The sequence below is a fragment of the Chlorocebus sabaeus genome, chromosome 7 (genome assembly GCF_047675955.1).
Source record: "Chlorocebus sabaeus isolate Y175 chromosome 7, mChlSab1.0.hap1, whole genome shotgun sequence".
Lineage (NCBI taxonomy): Eukaryota > Metazoa > Chordata > Mammalia > Primates > Cercopithecidae > Chlorocebus > Chlorocebus sabaeus.
In genome coordinates this window covers 61,398,532-61,415,664 of record NC_132910.1, presented here as the reverse complement: position 1 = coordinate 61,415,664, position 17,133 = coordinate 61,398,532, and the positions used below count along the sequence as shown (strand labels likewise).

The following is a 17,133-nucleotide window of genomic DNA, read 5'->3' as shown; positions in this document are numbered from 1 at the left end:
ATGTGGGCAATTCCTCCACAGAGGAAAGCAGGGATGACTGCCAAAGAGGAGATAACTTGCTACTCACCATAAATATCCTGGGCAGAACTGGGAGAGAGGAGTTAGGGGACTGTTGAGGCGCTCATGGTGAATGGCGGGAACTGCTAAATATTGGTTATGTTTTAATGTCTTGAAAGATGGAGACAAAATTAAACCATGCAGTATAAATCAATGATGAGCAGCACTGCTGATAGTTTGGACTGATAATAATTGATCCTTCACCTGAGCAATAGTAAAGATAGTTCACCTTTGGCCCATTATTTGAACGAAATGTCAATAGTAGTGCACATTCCAGGAGTTTAATCTTTTTTTTTTCTCTTTCTCCTGTATACTTTATAGCGGAATTTGAAAGATTATTCTTTCCAAATCAAAGGGAAATCCCTGAAGCCAAATGAAGAGATACAGTATGCACAGACACCTTTTCTTTCAGCATGAGCATGATAAAACATCACGAGAGGCCAGGAGTGCAGGGAAAGGAGTGGATTGTTATTACAGGGCCGTTGGAAAAAATAAGCTAACAGTGCAAAAGCTGGGAAGCACTGGAAATCCAGCACAGAGGAATGCTGTTCCTTCTCAGATAAATTAGGATTTTTTTTCACATCTCTGTGATGGAAAATAAGAACTGGATGTATCTGTTAGCTGTCTCCTCAACCACTTTCTACTTGGAGCAACAGTGGTTATTTCTTCAGGAGTACAACTAGGGCCCAAAAATACCCAGAAGGCAAACAATTTATAGCAGATTTGATGCACAATGGAAATTTCTGCCAGTTTACTTCATCCTGGAAAATGGACTTTCATTTAAGTTATGCTGATGTAGTGTTCCAAGTGCTAGTCAAAATGTACGTAAATCAATAGTCACAAAAACAATTGTCACAGTAGTGAACACCCCATTACAGAGGAGAACAGAATAACTCTAAGCCTTTTACTCATACTTAAGTATGTCCTGATTATTCTCCAAAGACTAGGTCACTTTTCTGAAAGTCAGGATTTCTCCTATTTCAGCCAGCCTCTGCCAGGCAGCTCTGAACCCTTACAGGAGAAACAGACCCTGGGGAGCCAGGAAAGAGAAGTCCTTTGGGTAGATGTGTGGAATATTCCATTGCTTTCTGACAGCAATGGAAGGGGCTTAGAGGACATCAAGCATCAAGCTGTGTCAGTGGACTGGATTGGAGAGAATATGAAGACTAACATGAAATGATCCACAACTCTGTTCTGTTTGGATTTAGAATCTCTCATATTATTTTTGGTTGGAAAAAGGTTTGCTTTGTTAATTACATGTCACCTGGGCTAATGTTGTCATTAATGTTGAGTACAAGCCCCCTAGGAGATGATAGAGTCAACAGAGGTATAGCAGATGCTATGGCTGATGACTGATGATGAAAATCAATCCCAGCTAATTCATCATCTACAGTTGCCCGGAGAGCAAAATCAGAGGACAGAGCTGCCCAACTAGGAAGGATTTCCGGAGATATTTAATAAGTTTATATTCTGGTCAGATGCGGTGGCTCACGCCTGTAATCCCAGCACGTTGGGAGGCCAAGGCAGGTGGATCACAATGTCAGGAGATCGAGACCAATCTGGCTAACACGGTGAAACCCTGTCTCTACTAAAAATACAAAAAATTAGCCGGGCATGGTGGCACGCGCCTGTAGTCCCAGCTACTCATGAGGCTGACGCAGGAGAATCGCTTGAACCTGGGAGGCAGCGGTTGCAGTGAGCCGATATTGCACCACTGCACTCCAGCCTGCGTGACACGGCGAGACCCTATCTCAAATAAATAAACATATAATAAGTTTATATTCCTACTTCTAGATAAAACTGAACCTTTCTTGCACTCTAGAAATGTTGAAATAAACTATTTTAAAGTTGACATGAAATGCATTATAACTTATGGGTTTGAGCTGCCAAATGTGTTTTTATTTCTGGAATTGAGTTAAAGTTAACTAATTCATTCACTAATTAAACAGCTATATGTGATAGGGTACTGTCTGGAGTACAAAAAACAGAAGCCATGGTCCTTAACATCAAGAGCTTGCTGAGGTTGATTAACAGCAACAACAGAGAGTATATGAGTATGAGCTAATGAATGACCAGTCGCCAAGTATGTGACTGGTCATATACTAGGTGTCAGGAAAGAAGGAGGGGAGCTGCAATGTACTTGGACTACAGCATGCAGTGTGAAGCTCTGTGGAGTAATTAGGATGCCTCAGAAGGACATGAAGAAGGAGAAGGGTCATGCTGACAGGATGTGGAACAGGAATGGACAAAATTTTTTTTTCTTATTTAATAGTTCCTTAGATCCCGAAGGGACACAGCTGGGTGGGGGAACCCTGCTGGCAGGTCAGTAAGAAAGTTAGACATTAATAGCAAGGAGATAGCTCTGAATGGTTATAAGTGTGAGTGTACAGCAGTAGCTGGAAGGGACTATTGGGACACGTATTTATGTGTGCTAGTCATAAAATTCTAACTTTTCAGATGAAATTTCCTCATTGAAGCACAGGGCACCTAATTTTCCTCGGTTATGTATTTACTGTGCTCAGCACCTCTTACTAATCATTGCCACCACCACACCGTCAACAAATTGCTTCCTTAATTACAGCATGACTCTTCATCATTCTCCCAGGTATTTTAGTTTCTAAAAATGTAAAGGTTTAGGGAAAGAAATCTGGATTTTCTATCATTCCCAAAACAATATTTTCCCAGCCTTCAATTCTGCTCAACCTATAAGAAGTACAGTACCATTAAATGAAGAGCACTTCAAGTGGTCTACAAGGCTTGACAACAGAACTAGAGATACTGTATACTGTATATAATGAAACACTACTTGCTGGAAGTAATGAAAATGCAAACCACTGGTTGCAGCTCTTATTATATGTATAAAACTGTGAATCAGGCTGGGCATGGTGGCTAATACCTGTAATCTCAGCACTTTGGAAGGCCAAGGTGGTTGGATCACCTGAGGCCAGGGATTCGAGACCAGCCTGACTAATATGGTAAAACCTCATCTTTACTAAAAATACAAAAATTAGCTGGGTGTGGTGGCAGGTGCCTGTAATCCCAGCTACTCGGGAGGGTGAGGCAGGAGAATTGCTTGAATCTGGGAGAAACTAAATGTAGAAATAAAGGAAATGAAATCTGTGGTAGGAAAAGACTAAGAACTGGAATAAGTATTGAATGTAAAAAATAAACAAAATCGGCCAGGCACAGTGGCTCACAACTGTAATCCCAGCACTTTGGGAGGCCGAGACGGGAGGATCACAAGGTCAGAAGTTCGAGACCAGCCTGGCCAATATGGTGAAACTCTGTCTCTACTAAAAAAACAAATAAACAAACAAAACAAAACATAAAAACCTGTGAATTAGTATCCTCTTTGCTTGCCACTCAAAACTGGAAAGATGTATAAAATAGATGGTGGGGACAAAATATTTGAGTTGGTGACATATGGATTATATCAATTTTAAATACCAGAGAAATAAAATAAATTAAGTTGCTTTCCTTTGGTTTTCCCAGCCTGACTTCTAATTGAGATGCATTCTTTTTCATTTTCATTAAAGTAAAATTTATATAAAGTGAACAGATCTTAAGTGTACAATCTGATGAGTTGTGATAAATGTATATATAGACTTCATCAGTGCCTCAAACTGTCTTTTTAAAAACACCATTTTTGGTAGAAATTTCCAAGCATAGAGCATTTTCTTTATCATCAAAATTTTCCATATACTCCTTCCAGTGAATCCCACTCATAGGTAACCATTGTTCTTATTTCTCTCGTCATAGATTAGTTTTGTCTGTTCTTGAACTTTATATAAATGTAATCATACAGTACGTTCAACTTTGGATCTAGCTTCTTTGTTTACCATAATGTTTTTGAGACTCACGGAGGTTGTGCATATTAGTACTTTATTCTTTTTTATTGTGGGGAAGTATTTTTGTATGAACATAGTACAATTTGTTTATCTATTCTCTTGTTCATGAACCTTTGGATCATTTCCAGGTTTGGCTCAATGAATGTTTTCATTTCTTAACAGTTAATACCTAATTACTAGTTCATAGGGTAGATATATGTTTAACTTCATAAGAAACTGCCAAATATTTTTCCAAAAGGATTGTTCAATTTTATACTCTCCCCAGCAATGTATGTGAGATCCATTGTTCCATGTCCTCACCCATATTTGGTATTGTTAGTCTTTTAAATTTTAACCATTTTTGTACATGTGACATAACACATTGCAATTTTAATTTGCCTTTTCCTAATGACTAATGGTATTGACCATCTTTTTTGTGTGTTAATTGATCATTCATATATCCTCTTTTGTGAGACATCTGTTCAAACCTTTTGCCTATGTTTATTGTATTGTTTGAAGTTTCATTATTGATTTGTAGAAGTTCTTTATATATAATCTATATTCAAAGTCTTTGTCAAATCTTTGTGTTACAAATATTTTTTCTAGTTTGGGGCTCATTTATTCCTTTCTTTTTCTTTTTCTTTTTTTCAGAAAAGGTCTCACTCTATTGCCTAGGCTAGAGTATAGTGGCACAATCATAGCTCATTGTAACATCAAATTTCTGGGCTCAAGCAATCCTCTTGCCTCAGTCCCTCAAGTAGCTAGGATTATAGGTGCACACCAGCATGTCTGGCTAGTATTTTTATTTTTTGTAGCAATGGGGGTCTCACTATGTTGCCCAGGCTGGTCTCAAATGCCTGGCTTCAAGCAATCCTCCCACCTTGGCCTCCCAAACTGTTATTATTACACGCATAAGCTGCCACACCTGCCCTCTATTTATTTTCTTCATAGTGTCTTTTTTTTTTTTCCAATAGGTTTTTGGGGAACAGATGGTGTTTGGTTACATGAATAAGTTCTTTAGTGGTGATTTCTGAGATTCTGGTGCACCCGAGCAGTGTACACTGTACCCAATGTGTAGTCTTTTATCCCTCATATCCTTCCCACACTTTCCCCCAAGTCCCCAAAGTCCATTGTATCGTTCTTATGCCCTTGTGTCCTCATAGCTTAGCTCCCACTTATGAGTGAGAATGTACGATGTTTGGTTTTCCATTTCTGAGTTACTTCACTTAAAATAATGGTTTTCAATTACACCCAGGTTGTTGTTGCAAATGCCATTATTTTGTTCCTTTTTATGGCTGAATAGTATTCCATGGTATATATGTACCACATTTTATTTATCCACTTGTTGATTGATGGGCTCTTGGCTGGCTCCATATTTTGCAATTGCAAATTGTGCTGCTACAAGCATGTGTGTACACGTGTCTTTTTTGTATACTGACTTCTTTTCCTCTGGGTAGATATCCAGGAGTAGAATTGCTGCATGAAATGGTAGACTTACTTTTAGTTCTTTAAAGAATCTCCACACTGTTTTCCATGGTTTACATTCTCACCAACGGCATAAAAATGTTCCCTTTTCACAATATCCACTCCAATATCTAGTATTTTTTTATTATGGCCATTCTTATAGGAGTAAGGTGGTATCTCATTGTGGTTTTGATTTGCATTTCCCTGACAATTAGAGATATAGAGCATTTTTTCATATGTTTGTTGGCCATTTATATATTATCTTTTTAGAATTGTCTATTCATGTCCTTAGCTCACTTTTTGATGGAATTGTTTGTTTGTTTGTTTGTTCTCTTCTTGCTGATTTGCTTGAGTTCCTTGCAGATTCTGGATATTAGTCCTTGTTGGATGTATAGATTGTGAAGGTTTTCTCCCACTCTGTGGGTTGTCTATTTACTCTGCCAATTATTTCTTTTGCTGTGCAGAAGCTTTTTAGTTTAGTTAAGTCCCATTTATTTACCTTTGTTTTTGTTCCATTTGCTTTTGCATTCTTGGTCATGAAGTCTTTGCCTAAACCAATGTCTAGAAGGGTTTTTCCAATGGTATCTTCTAGAATTCTTATGGTTTCAGATCTTAGATTTAAGTCTTTGATCATCTAGACTTGATTTTTGTATCAGATGAGAGATGAGGATCCAGTTTCATCCTTTTGCATGTGGCTTGCTAATTGTCCTAGCACCATTTGTTGAATAGGATGTCCCTTCCCCACTTTATGTTTTTGTTTGCTTTGTCGAAGATCAGTTGACTGTATTTGGGTTTATTTCTGGGCTCTCTATTCTGTTCCATTGGTCTGTGTGCCCGTTTTTATACCAGTACCATGCTGTTTGGTGACTATGGCTTTATAGTACAGTTTCAAATCAGGTAATGTGATGCCTCCTGATTTGTTCTTTTTGCCCAGTCTTGCTTTGGCTATGTGGACTCTTTTTTGGTTTCATACGAATTTCACGATTGTTTTTTCTAGTTCTGTGAAAAATGACTGTTGCATTTTGATGGGAATTGCATTGAATTTGTAGATTGTTTTTGGCAGTATGGTCGTTTTCACAATATTGATTCTACCCCTCCATGAGCAGGAGTTTTGTTTCCATTTGTTTGTGTCATCTATGATTTCTTTCAGCAGTGTCTTGTAGTTTTCCTTGTAGAAGTCTTTCACCTTCTTGGTTAAGTATATTCCTATGTATTGTATTTTTTCAAGCTATTCTAAAAGGGGTTGAGTTTTTGATTTGAGTCTCAGCTTGGCCGCTGTTGGTGTATAACAGGGCTACTGATTCGTGTATATTAATTTTGTATCCTGAAACTTTGCTGAATTCATTTGCCAGTCCTAGGAGCTTTTTGGATGAGTCATTAAGGTTTTCTAGGTACAGGATCATGTCATGAGCAAGCAGCAAAAGTTTGACTTCCTCTTGACTGATTTGGATGCCCTTTATTTCTTTCTCTTGTCTGATTGCTCTGGCTAGGACCATAGTGTATTTTGATAAGCAGGTGATTTTAATTTTGATAAAGTTCAATTTATCATTTTTTTCTTTTGTGGTTAGTATTTTTTGTGTTCTCTTTAGTGGTGATTTGTGAGATTTTGGTGCGCCCTTCACCTGAGATTTTAACTATTTTGGAGGGAGAAGAAAGAAAGGGATTTAGCCACTTTTGCTAAGATTAAAAGTCATCCTGAGGCAACTTTAAAAACACCAGATCTCAGATCCTGCCACCTGATTTGAATCAATGTCATGGAAAGGGTCTACTCTCTCTGAGGTCACTTATGGCTCCAATTCCCCTAAGTGCTTTCACATATATATTTTAGCCATTTCATGAAATGCATCTGCTAAATCAAGAATAATAAAATAATGCAACTCTGGCACTGTGCAGATGAAATCGCTTATGTAAGGTATTTTTTAAACTATACCTCAGAGTCTGACTGCTTTATTTATTAAGAGGAAAATTATGTTGTTTCCAAGAAGTTTGGGAACCAGTTGTTTCCGGAATTGGTGGGTTCCTGGACTCGCTGACTTCAAGAATGAAGCCGCGGACCCTCGGGGTGAGTGTTACAGTTCTGAAAGATGGTGTGTCTGGAGTTTGTTCCTTCAGATGTTCAGATGTGTCCGAAGTTTCTTTTTTCTGGTGGGTTCATGGTCTCTCTGACTTCAGGAGTGAAGCTGCAGACCTTCGCGGTATTACAGTTCATAAAGGTGGCATATTCGGAGTTGTTCGTTCCTTCCATCCGAAGTAGTTCATCCTTCCCGGTGGGTTCGTGGCCTCACTGGCTTCAGGAGTGAAGCTGTAGACCTTTTCGGTGAGTGTTACAGCTCATAAAGGCAGCGCTGACCCAAAGAGTAGCGGCAAGACCTGTTGCCAAGAGCAAAAGAACAAAGCTTCCACAGAGTGGGCCAAGTCATCTGCTTTTATTCCCTTATCTGGCACCACCCACATCCTGCTGATTGGTCCATTTTACAGAAAGCTGATTGGTCCATTTTACAGAGAGCTGATCAGTCCATTTTGACCGAGTGCTAATTGGTGTATTTACAAACCTTTAGCTAGACACAGAGTGCTGATTGGTTTGTTTACAATCCTTTAGCTAGACACAAAAGTTCTCCAAGTCCTGGCCTGATTAGCTACACACAGAGTGCTGATTGGTGTATTTACAAACCTTTAGCTAGACACAGAGTGCTGATTGGTGCATTTACAATCCTTTAGCTAGACAGAAAAATTCTCCAAGTCCCCACCCATCCCAGAAGCCCAGCTGGCCTCACCTCTCACAGGCACTCACCATGGGACTTTGCCGCACCTAGCCTGGGCACTCTGGCAGCCCAGAGGGAGCTCATCCCCCAGTCAAGCCCAGCAGGCCCCAGCCAGCCATGCCAAGTGCGGGGCCCACCGAGCCCATGCCCACTTGGAACTCGCACCTGCCTATGAGCACCACACACAACCCTGGCTCCCGCCCACGCCTCTCCCTCCACACCTTCCCAGGAGCAGAGGGAGCCAGTTTCGGCCTCGGCCAGCCTGAGAGAGGACCCCCATAGCACAGCGGAGGGCTGAAGGGCTCCCCTAGAGTGGATGCTGAAGCCAAGGAGGTGCCAAGAGTGAGCAAAGGCTGCTAGCACGTTGTCACCTCTCAATCCCCCCTCTAAATAGGACACGCCAACTGCTGTTGGGAATTTGACCGATGACCGCTCTAGCTACTTCCTGCTGGATAGGAGCAAAGAAGGGGCCCTGCAGTTGTAGTGTCCTCCAGGGGGAAACTCTTTAGGCCAGTGTAAGGGCCAGCGGGTCAGTCCGGGGATCCTCAGTAGAAGTTGTTGGTTGAGCTCATTTGGGGATCCATTTGTAAGACCATCTGTAGCTTGATGGCCTCAATTCTAGAGGAAACGAATTTGACAGGAAGGTTAAAAATACAGGGTCCAAAGGCAAGTAACAGCAAGATGGCTGCCACGGGACCTAGAAAGGGGAAAAGACATGCTGCCCAACTCTAGAAGTTGGTATAAGAGTTTGAAAGACGTTGTCTGATTTCAGAAGGCTTTTCCTGTAAATGCCAGGTGGCATCTCATACTATCCCTGACTGGTTAGTGTAAAAACAACACTCTTCCCCTAAGAAGATACAGAGTCCTTCTTTCTCAGCAGTGAGGAGGTCTAGGCCTCGGCAGGTTTGGAGAGTCACTGCTTGCTAAAGAATCTATTTGGTACTGTAGAGTAAGGATAGATTTCATTATTTCTTGCAAACTGTCTGAGAAATCCTTTGAGGATAATGAAGTAGATGAACTGGCTATTCTGGTTCCTGTAGCAGTAGTCATTCCTAAGCCTATAAGTAGGGGTATTAGTTGTATGACTCTGCGCTGACGGACTTGAGCTTTGAGGTGCACTGATAAGGTCTGATTTCCTGGGGCAATGTTAATGTTGGGACTTAGAAAGACTAAGGTGCAGGTGTCTGTCCAGTTAGTGGGGAGGCAGATATAGGTCGATGTTCCACATAAGAAGAATATAACTTGGCTGAATGCAAACAGCTCACGTGTTTGAGCAGACCAATTATTAGGAGATTTTCCTAACTCTGCTTCTATAAGAGTTTCCTTATCACTTACTGAATACCCATTGTGTCTTTTTCCTTAATCACCGAGGAGGAACCATCTATCGTCCTGTCCTGAAGGGAGTTCCTCCTATGTCTGGTCGAACCTTTGTATGGCAATGAAGATTTAGATCCCCTGTTAGGAAAATCTGCTGGGTTAAGGATTTTTGATAGGAAGGCTATGGGTTGTCAGTGGTCTCAGTGATTTCGGGCTATGCCCTTGTTTGCACTGACAACAAGGTGATATTACAGTGTTATAGGGTTACAGAGAAGACCTTCAATTATCAATTATAGGCTTTAAATCTACCCTGGCTTTCAAATGAATAGGGTACACTATTTTTCCTTGACTACTTCTAACTCTCTCTCTCTCTCTTTGGCTCCTTTGTCTCTTCCTCTCTTTCCTTCTGTCTCTCTGACTTTCTGTCTCTTTCCCTCTTTCCTTCTTGCTGGTCTTTCCCTGCCTCTGCTAGCAGTTTATGCTGCTGTTCTCTCCTCTCCTTCCCCTTTCTGATGACTTTGGCAGTGTAAGACTGCCACCTCCTTGGGTTTTTGCACTGCATGCAATAACTCCATAATTTGCTTGTAGTATTTAATGGGGGTTCCCCCAGAGGTTAGGAACTCCCTTTCTTTCCATATTGTAGCATGGGCATGTAGGATTAGATAAGCATACTTGCTATCTGTATACACATTTATTCTTTTTCCTTTTCCCAGTTCTAAGGCTTGGGTAAATGCCACTAGTTCTGCTAACTGGGCACTGGTCCCTGGGGGAAGAGGCTTACTTTCAAGTACGGTTACATCACTAACTATGGCATAATCTGCCCTTCGTATCCCATTCTCCACAAATGAACTTCCATCAGTATATAGGTTAAGGTCAGGATTAGCTAAGGGTATTTCTAAGAGATCATCTCGAGCGGCATAAGTCTGGACTGTAATTTGCTGGCAGTCATGCTTGATTGGTTCCCCATCCTCTGGGAGAAAAGTGGCAGGGTTGATGGCCACGCACGTATATATTTGAAGCACCGAACCCTCAAGGAGTAGCGCCTGGTATCTAAGTAGTTGGTTGTCTGATAGCCATAAACTTCCTTTGACACCTAGTATGCCATTTATATCATGAGGAGTCCAGACAATGAGATCCTTTCCTTGCATTATTTTGATAGCCTCTGACACTAAGATGGCCACCACCACAACTACCTGTAAACAGTGAGGCCAGTCTTTTGCTACTACATCGATTTCCTTACTTAGGTATGCCACTGGTTGTGGGGTTGTCCCACAAGTCTGAGTAAGGACTCCAAGAGCTGTTCCTGCTCTGTCTGTGACGTATAAAGAGAAGTTTTGTCCTGTGGGAAGGCTTAAACCTGGAGCTTGTACAAGGGCTTGCTCTAAGGTTTTCAAGACTGTTTCTGCCTCTGGTTCCCATTCTACTAGATGAGTATTTGCTCTCTGGGTCTCCTTGATTAGAGTATAGAGGGGCCTGACTATCTCGCTGTATCTGGGGATCCATAGTCGGCAAAAGCCAGTGATTCCAAGGAACCCTCGCAACTGTTTTAACATCTTAGGGCAAGGATAAGCCAGTATAGGCTGTATTCATTCCTTGCTGAGGTCCCTCTGGCTAGGATTAGGCCTAGATATTTGACCTGCTGTAGACAAAGCTGGGCCTTCAACATAGACACCTTGTACCCTTGATTATCTAGAAAGTTCAAGAGATCTAGAGTAGCCTGCTGGCACGAGGCTTCCAAACTGGTGGCCAAAAGTAAATCATCCACATACTGAAGGACCAGAGTGCCTGGTCTTGACAAGTGGCCTAGATCTTGGGCCAGTGCCTGACCAAACAGATGAGGGATATCCCTAAACCCTTGGGGCAAGGCCATCCACGTAAGTTGGGACATGTAGTCTGTGGGATCCTCAAAGGCAAAGAGAAACTGGGAGTCAGAGTGCAGGGGAATACAGAAGAAGACATCCTTGAGGTCCAGAACAGTGAACCATTCTGTTCCCTCTGGTATTTGAGAGAGCAGGGTATAGGGGTTGGGTACAACTGGATATAGAGGAATTACTGCCTCATTGATGAGGCTAAGATCTTGCACTAGTGTCCACTGACCATTTGGTTTTTGCACTCCTAGAATTGGGGTGTTGCAGGGACTGCTGCATTTCCTTACTAAGACTTGAGCTTTTAAATGTTTAACAATATCCTGTAATCTTTTATGAGCTTCAGGCCTTAAGCGATATTGTCTTTGATAAGGAAAAGTGGTGGGGTCTTTTTGCCTGATTTGGATTGGGCGGGCATTTTCTGCCTTCCAAACTGTCCTTCCAATGCCCAGACTTCAGGGTTGATTCCCTCTTCAAGTAGGGGACAACAAATGGGTAACTTGTTCCCCATATTCATGTAGATAATAGCTCCAGCCTTGGCTAATATATCCCTCCTTAATAAGGGTGTGGGACTTTCAGGCATAACAAGAAAGTCATGTGCAAAGAGCAAAGTCTCCCAATTACAACTGAGGAGGTGGGAGAAATATCTGGTTACAGGCTGTCCCAGGATTCCTTGGATGGTAATGGACCTTGAGGACAGTCATCCAGGACAGGAGATTAACACTGAGAAGGCTGTGCCAGTGTCCAGGAGGAAGTAAATTTCCTGGCCCTCAATGGTTAAGCATACCCGGGGCTCAGTGAGGGTGACGACATGAGCTGGCGCTTGCCCCAGGCACCCTCAGTCCTGTTGTTGGATCATCTGGTTGGGGCCTTCTGATCCAGAGGACCACTGCACTCTGGTGCAGTGCACCTTCCAGTGATTGCCTCGGCATAGCAGACATGGACAAGGGGGCGGCTTGTTTTTCATTGGACAATCTTTTTTAAAGTGTCCTTGTAAACCACACTGATAACAAGTCCTACAGGTTGATTGACCTGCTCCATTTTCTGTCCTCTCTGTACCACCAAGGTTTGCTTGTCTAAGGGCCATGAGTAAGGCTGCGGCCTTTCTCTGATCTCGCTTTTCCTTTTGGGCCTGTTACTCTTGGTCCCTATTATAGAACACTGAGGTTGCCAGGTTTAGTATGCCTCTAGATTTTGTTCAGGGCCCAGGGCTTGCTTTTGGAGCTCTCCCCTGATATTTGCAGCTGATTAGGTAATAAACTTATCTTTTAGAATCAATTGACCTTCGAGTGATTCGGGTGACAGGGGAGTATATTTTCTTAAGGCCTCCCATAGCTGCTCAAGAAAGGCAGAAAGATTTTCTTCCTTTCCCTGAGTTATGGCGGACATCATTGAATAATTCACAGGCTTTTTCCTAATTCTCTTTCGTCCTTCTAGAACACAAGTCAACAGATGTTTACGACTCCAGTCCCCATGATCTGAGTCAAGGTCCCAGTGGGGATCCATACTGGGGATGGCTTGCTAACCGGTAGGGAATTTGTCCCTTTCTTCGACTGTCATTCTATCATTTACTTGACTAAGATACCAGCTATCTCCAAACTCTCGGGCTGCAGCCAAACCTGCACTCTCTTCATTAAAGGCCAGGGTTTGATCTAACAGTAGCATGACATCTCTCCAAGCGAGGTCTAGGGTTTGCCCTAGACCCTGTAGGACATCTATGTACCTATCAGGATCATCTGAAAACTTCCCCAGGTCTGCCTTATCTGCTTTAAATCAAAGAGGAAGAAGGGGACATGTACCCGGGTTGGGCCAAATTCCCCTCCCCCTACAGCTTGAAGGGGACATAACGGATAGCCTGGGGGTTTTTGTGGTCCTTTGGAGATTTCTTTGTTTCCTTCCAGGTGGGGGAGATTAGAAGAGGCTTATCATTAATAGGAAGGGGAGCTATAGGGAGGCTAGGATATGGGGGTAAGCTGAAAGGTCCTCCTGTGGGATGTAAATTGCAAGCTTTGCATAGTTGTGTATTCTCCTTCAATGAAAAGAAAGCTTGGACATAAGGTATTTCACCCCATTTGCCTTCCCTCTTACAGAAAAGGTCAAGCTGGAGGATAGTATTGTAATTTATACTTCCCTCAGGTGGCCATTTTTCCCCATCAGAGAGAGAATATTGGGGCCGCGCCTTAGTGCAGAAAAAAATGAGCCACCTCTTTTTCAGGGCTTGTGGGTCAAATTGGTCCCAATGGCTTAGGATGCATTTCAAGGGTGAGCATGTTGATGCCTGAGTGTTTCCCATCTGAAAGACAAAACCTCCCTTGGTTTTGGTTTGTTTTATTTCTCCCTTTGCCCAAGAACCCACAACAGTCCCTGGACCCTGCTGATCCGAATAGTTGCGCTCACCGACGCAGCAGCAGAAACACTAGTTTTCCTCCCAGACCACAAGGAGGACCGAGGAAGGTTGGATTCAGTGGCACTTACAGACGCATTATCGAACAGCTGTTAGAGTCCTAAGCATTCTCCTGTTAGTATTGGAATCTTACCTGTGTCCTATAAAGATGTTATGCCCCAAACATGAAGTGGAGGGCCATACCCTGAGGGTGGGAAGGGATCTTCAGGGTTGGAAGAGTGACACCTTTTGTCCTCACTTATATGAACAGGAAGGATACAATTTCTGATGCTCCCCATATCCTAGCTTCAGGAATAGCTTTCCTTAGGCCTGTTAGTCTGAGGAGGGATCCTAAAATTCCAGGTAGTCCCCCTTACAACGGGGCTTTGGGCAAAAATTATGTCTTTCTGATTGGTGAGCCTGAGTGCCTAAGGAAGGTAACAGAGTCCTGGAGTTTATACTAGAAATCATTCCTATAGGAGAAACTAGAAAAGCGCCAGAGACAGGGAGTGATTTTTAGAAGCCGGACTAGCCTCAGAGAAAAGAGGCTAGAGGAAGTTTATCCGGCAGGCATTAGGACCCAGGGGGCAAGGGTCAGGATAGATAGGATAGATGGGACTATCGCCTATCGCCTAGCGGTGAGACTATTGCCTATCGCCAAGCGGTGAGACTATCGCCTGCCACCAAGCGGTGAGTACCATCGGACCCCTTTCGCTTGCTATTCTGTCCTATTTTTCCTTAGAATTCAGGGGCTAATACCGGGCACCTGTCGGCCAGTTAAAGAGGACTAGTGCAGCCTGAGACTAAACACACTGGTGTCAGGCTTTCTGGGAAAGGGCTCTCTAACAACCCCCACCCCCGACTTTTCAGAATTGGGAGCTTTGCTTTGTCTGGAACCAGCTTCCACTTTTCCTTCACGTCTTGGCTGAGCCAAGGAGCTCGGGCTGCACGCGGGCCCGCCTGTGTTACAGGTGGCCACGGGCTCAGCGGGGCCGCACTTGGCCGGCCAGCCAGCGCCTGCAGGACTTGATGGGGGGCTGCTAGCATGTTGTCACCTCTCACAGTTGTAATTTTCATTCTTTTTTTTTTCTTGAAACAAGGTCTCCCTCTGTGGTCCAGGCTGAAATGCAGTGTGGTAAAATCACAGCCCATGGCAGCCTCAACCCCTCAAGGGCTCCTCCCGCCTCAGCCTTCCAAGTAGCCAGGACTACAGGCACATGCCACCTGGCTCATTTTAAAAATACTTTGTGGAGATGGGGATCGCCATGTTGCCCAGGCTGGTCTCAGACTTCTGGGCTCAAGCAACCTTCCTACCTCAGCCTCCCAAAGTGCTGGGATTACAGGCATGAGCCATCTCACCAGCCATAATCTTCATTTTTAATCCTCTCAAGTGTTGTAGATTATGAAGTCAATTGAGGCCTAACATGCATATACACAAGTAAAATTACAGCCTCAGCCCTCTCACGTATGCTGTGGCAAAAAGAAGGATGGAAACAATCATACCTGAGGCTTGGGTCACAGTGTGTCCAAAATGTGCCTTAGAGAAGAGGGGATCTACTTTAAAATTATGACCAAAGGGCCAGGCGTGATGGCTCACACCTGAATCCCAGCACTTTAGGAGGCCGAGGCAGGCGGATCACTAGAGGTCAGGAATTCAAGACCAGCCTGACCAACATGGTGAAGCCCCATCTCTAATAAAAATAGAAAAATTAGCCAGGTGTGGGGGCGGGTGCTGTAATCCCAGCTACTTGGGAGGCCAAGGCAGGAGAATTGCTTGAAACCAGGACGCAGAGGTTGCAGTGAGCCGAAATCATGCCACTGCACTCCAGACTGGACGACAGAGCAAGACTACATCACAATTTAAAAAAAAAATTATGACCAAAATGAAAAGAACTGAGGTTTGTGATTGCCTGGCCCATTCATAACATGAAGATGTTGGCACAATTCCTGGATTATATTCCTTATTCTGTATGTTAAGAAATGATAATTTTATTTCTCACCAGTTGATAAATGGTTAGTTAATGTGGCACATATGTTGATCTTGTATCAAAATAAGTTTGACTTTTAAAAGCCAACTTGCATTTGGTATAGCCCTTCCAGCAAGTTACGTGGCAACACATTTTAGAACCATGAAAATATTCATGGGTGTTGACCATGTGATCTCACTCCTCTCAATTCTCCCTAAAGGAATAATCTCTCCACTATAAAAAGAAATTCTAATCACACAAATATATATTTAATGTTATTCATAGTAGTAAACATTTAAAACCATTTTCAGTTATAATTAGAGAGATTGTTAAGACATTGTTCTAAGAACATAATACAGTCATTAAAAGGGAAGTGTTTACCACAATATTAATAGAAAAAATGCAAAATCATATCTACTCTACAATTACATTATTTTTTATTTTCACATACATGGATAAGAAACACAGAGAAATGAAAATAGTTTATTTGAATAGGTAGTCAGATTATGGGCTTTTTCCTTTTTGATTTAAATTTTTGTTATTTAAAGTTGTAATTTTAGGCCAGGTGCAGTGGTTCATACCTATAATCCCAGAACTCTGGGAGGCTGAAACAGGCAGATCACTTGAAGTCAGGAGTTTGAGACCAGCCTGGCCAACATGACAAAACCTGTCGCTATTAAAAATACAAAAGCTAGCCAGGCGTGGTGGTGAACCTGTAATTCCAGCTACTCAGGAGGCTGAGGCATGAGAATCGCTTGAACTGGGGAGGCAGAGGTTGCAGTGAGCCAAGATTGTGCCACTGCATTCCAACCTGGGTGACAGAGTGAGACTGTCTAAAAGCAAAAAAAAAAAAAAAAAAAAAAAAAGGCATAATTTTAATGAGACTTATGAAACCATCCACTGACCTTCAGGTAAAGACACTGTGTTCAGTTCTCTTATGGCCTAAAGCCCCTTTCCTCAAGTCTGCTGCCTATGATGGCGCTCCCCTGCCCTCCATTCTGATTCAGAGAAGTTTTCAGCTTTATCAGACCCAATTCCCCCACTAATATCCCAAAATGACATTGACAGATAATAATCTCCCTGCCCACATATTTTTAAAAAATCAATGTAATTATTAATTGTATTATAAATGAGAAATAAAAAGAAAGTAAATCAAGATATGTATATAAATATATAAATGTTTGGGCATGATTATACTAGGGAAGCCCCTTTAAAAGAGTCAAAAACTTACCAAGGTAGGTGGATCACTGTGAATTCAAAAGCTACCAATACAGATGGAATGAATTAACATCTCAAATACTATGACTGGTCTTGCCGTCAGGGGCTCATCTTTCCAAAGGGTGACAGCTCTTAGGAACAGTTCAAAACAAATCGAAGTACAGCCTTTCTTCCATTTACATGGTATCATAAAAGATTCCCTATACATAAAACTGTGTAAAAAATACATTGTGTTTATATGGAAAAAGAGTTAGTCTCTAGGCTAGTAATTGT

At 42.4% G+C, this 17,133-nt stretch overlaps 1 long non-coding RNA gene across 1 annotated transcript in view; it reads left to right on the top strand.

Moving 5' to 3' along the window:
* Positions 1–14,185: 14,185 nt before the first annotated feature.
* The window catches only part of LOC103236108 (uncharacterized), a 70,826-nt gene continuing 67,878 nt past the window's right edge, over positions 14,186–17,133 (top strand). The window contains exon 1 of the long non-coding RNA XR_498061.3: positions 14,186–14,365. This is a non-coding gene — a long non-coding RNA (uncharacterized lncRNA). The remainder of the gene's footprint in view (positions 14,366–17,133) is intronic.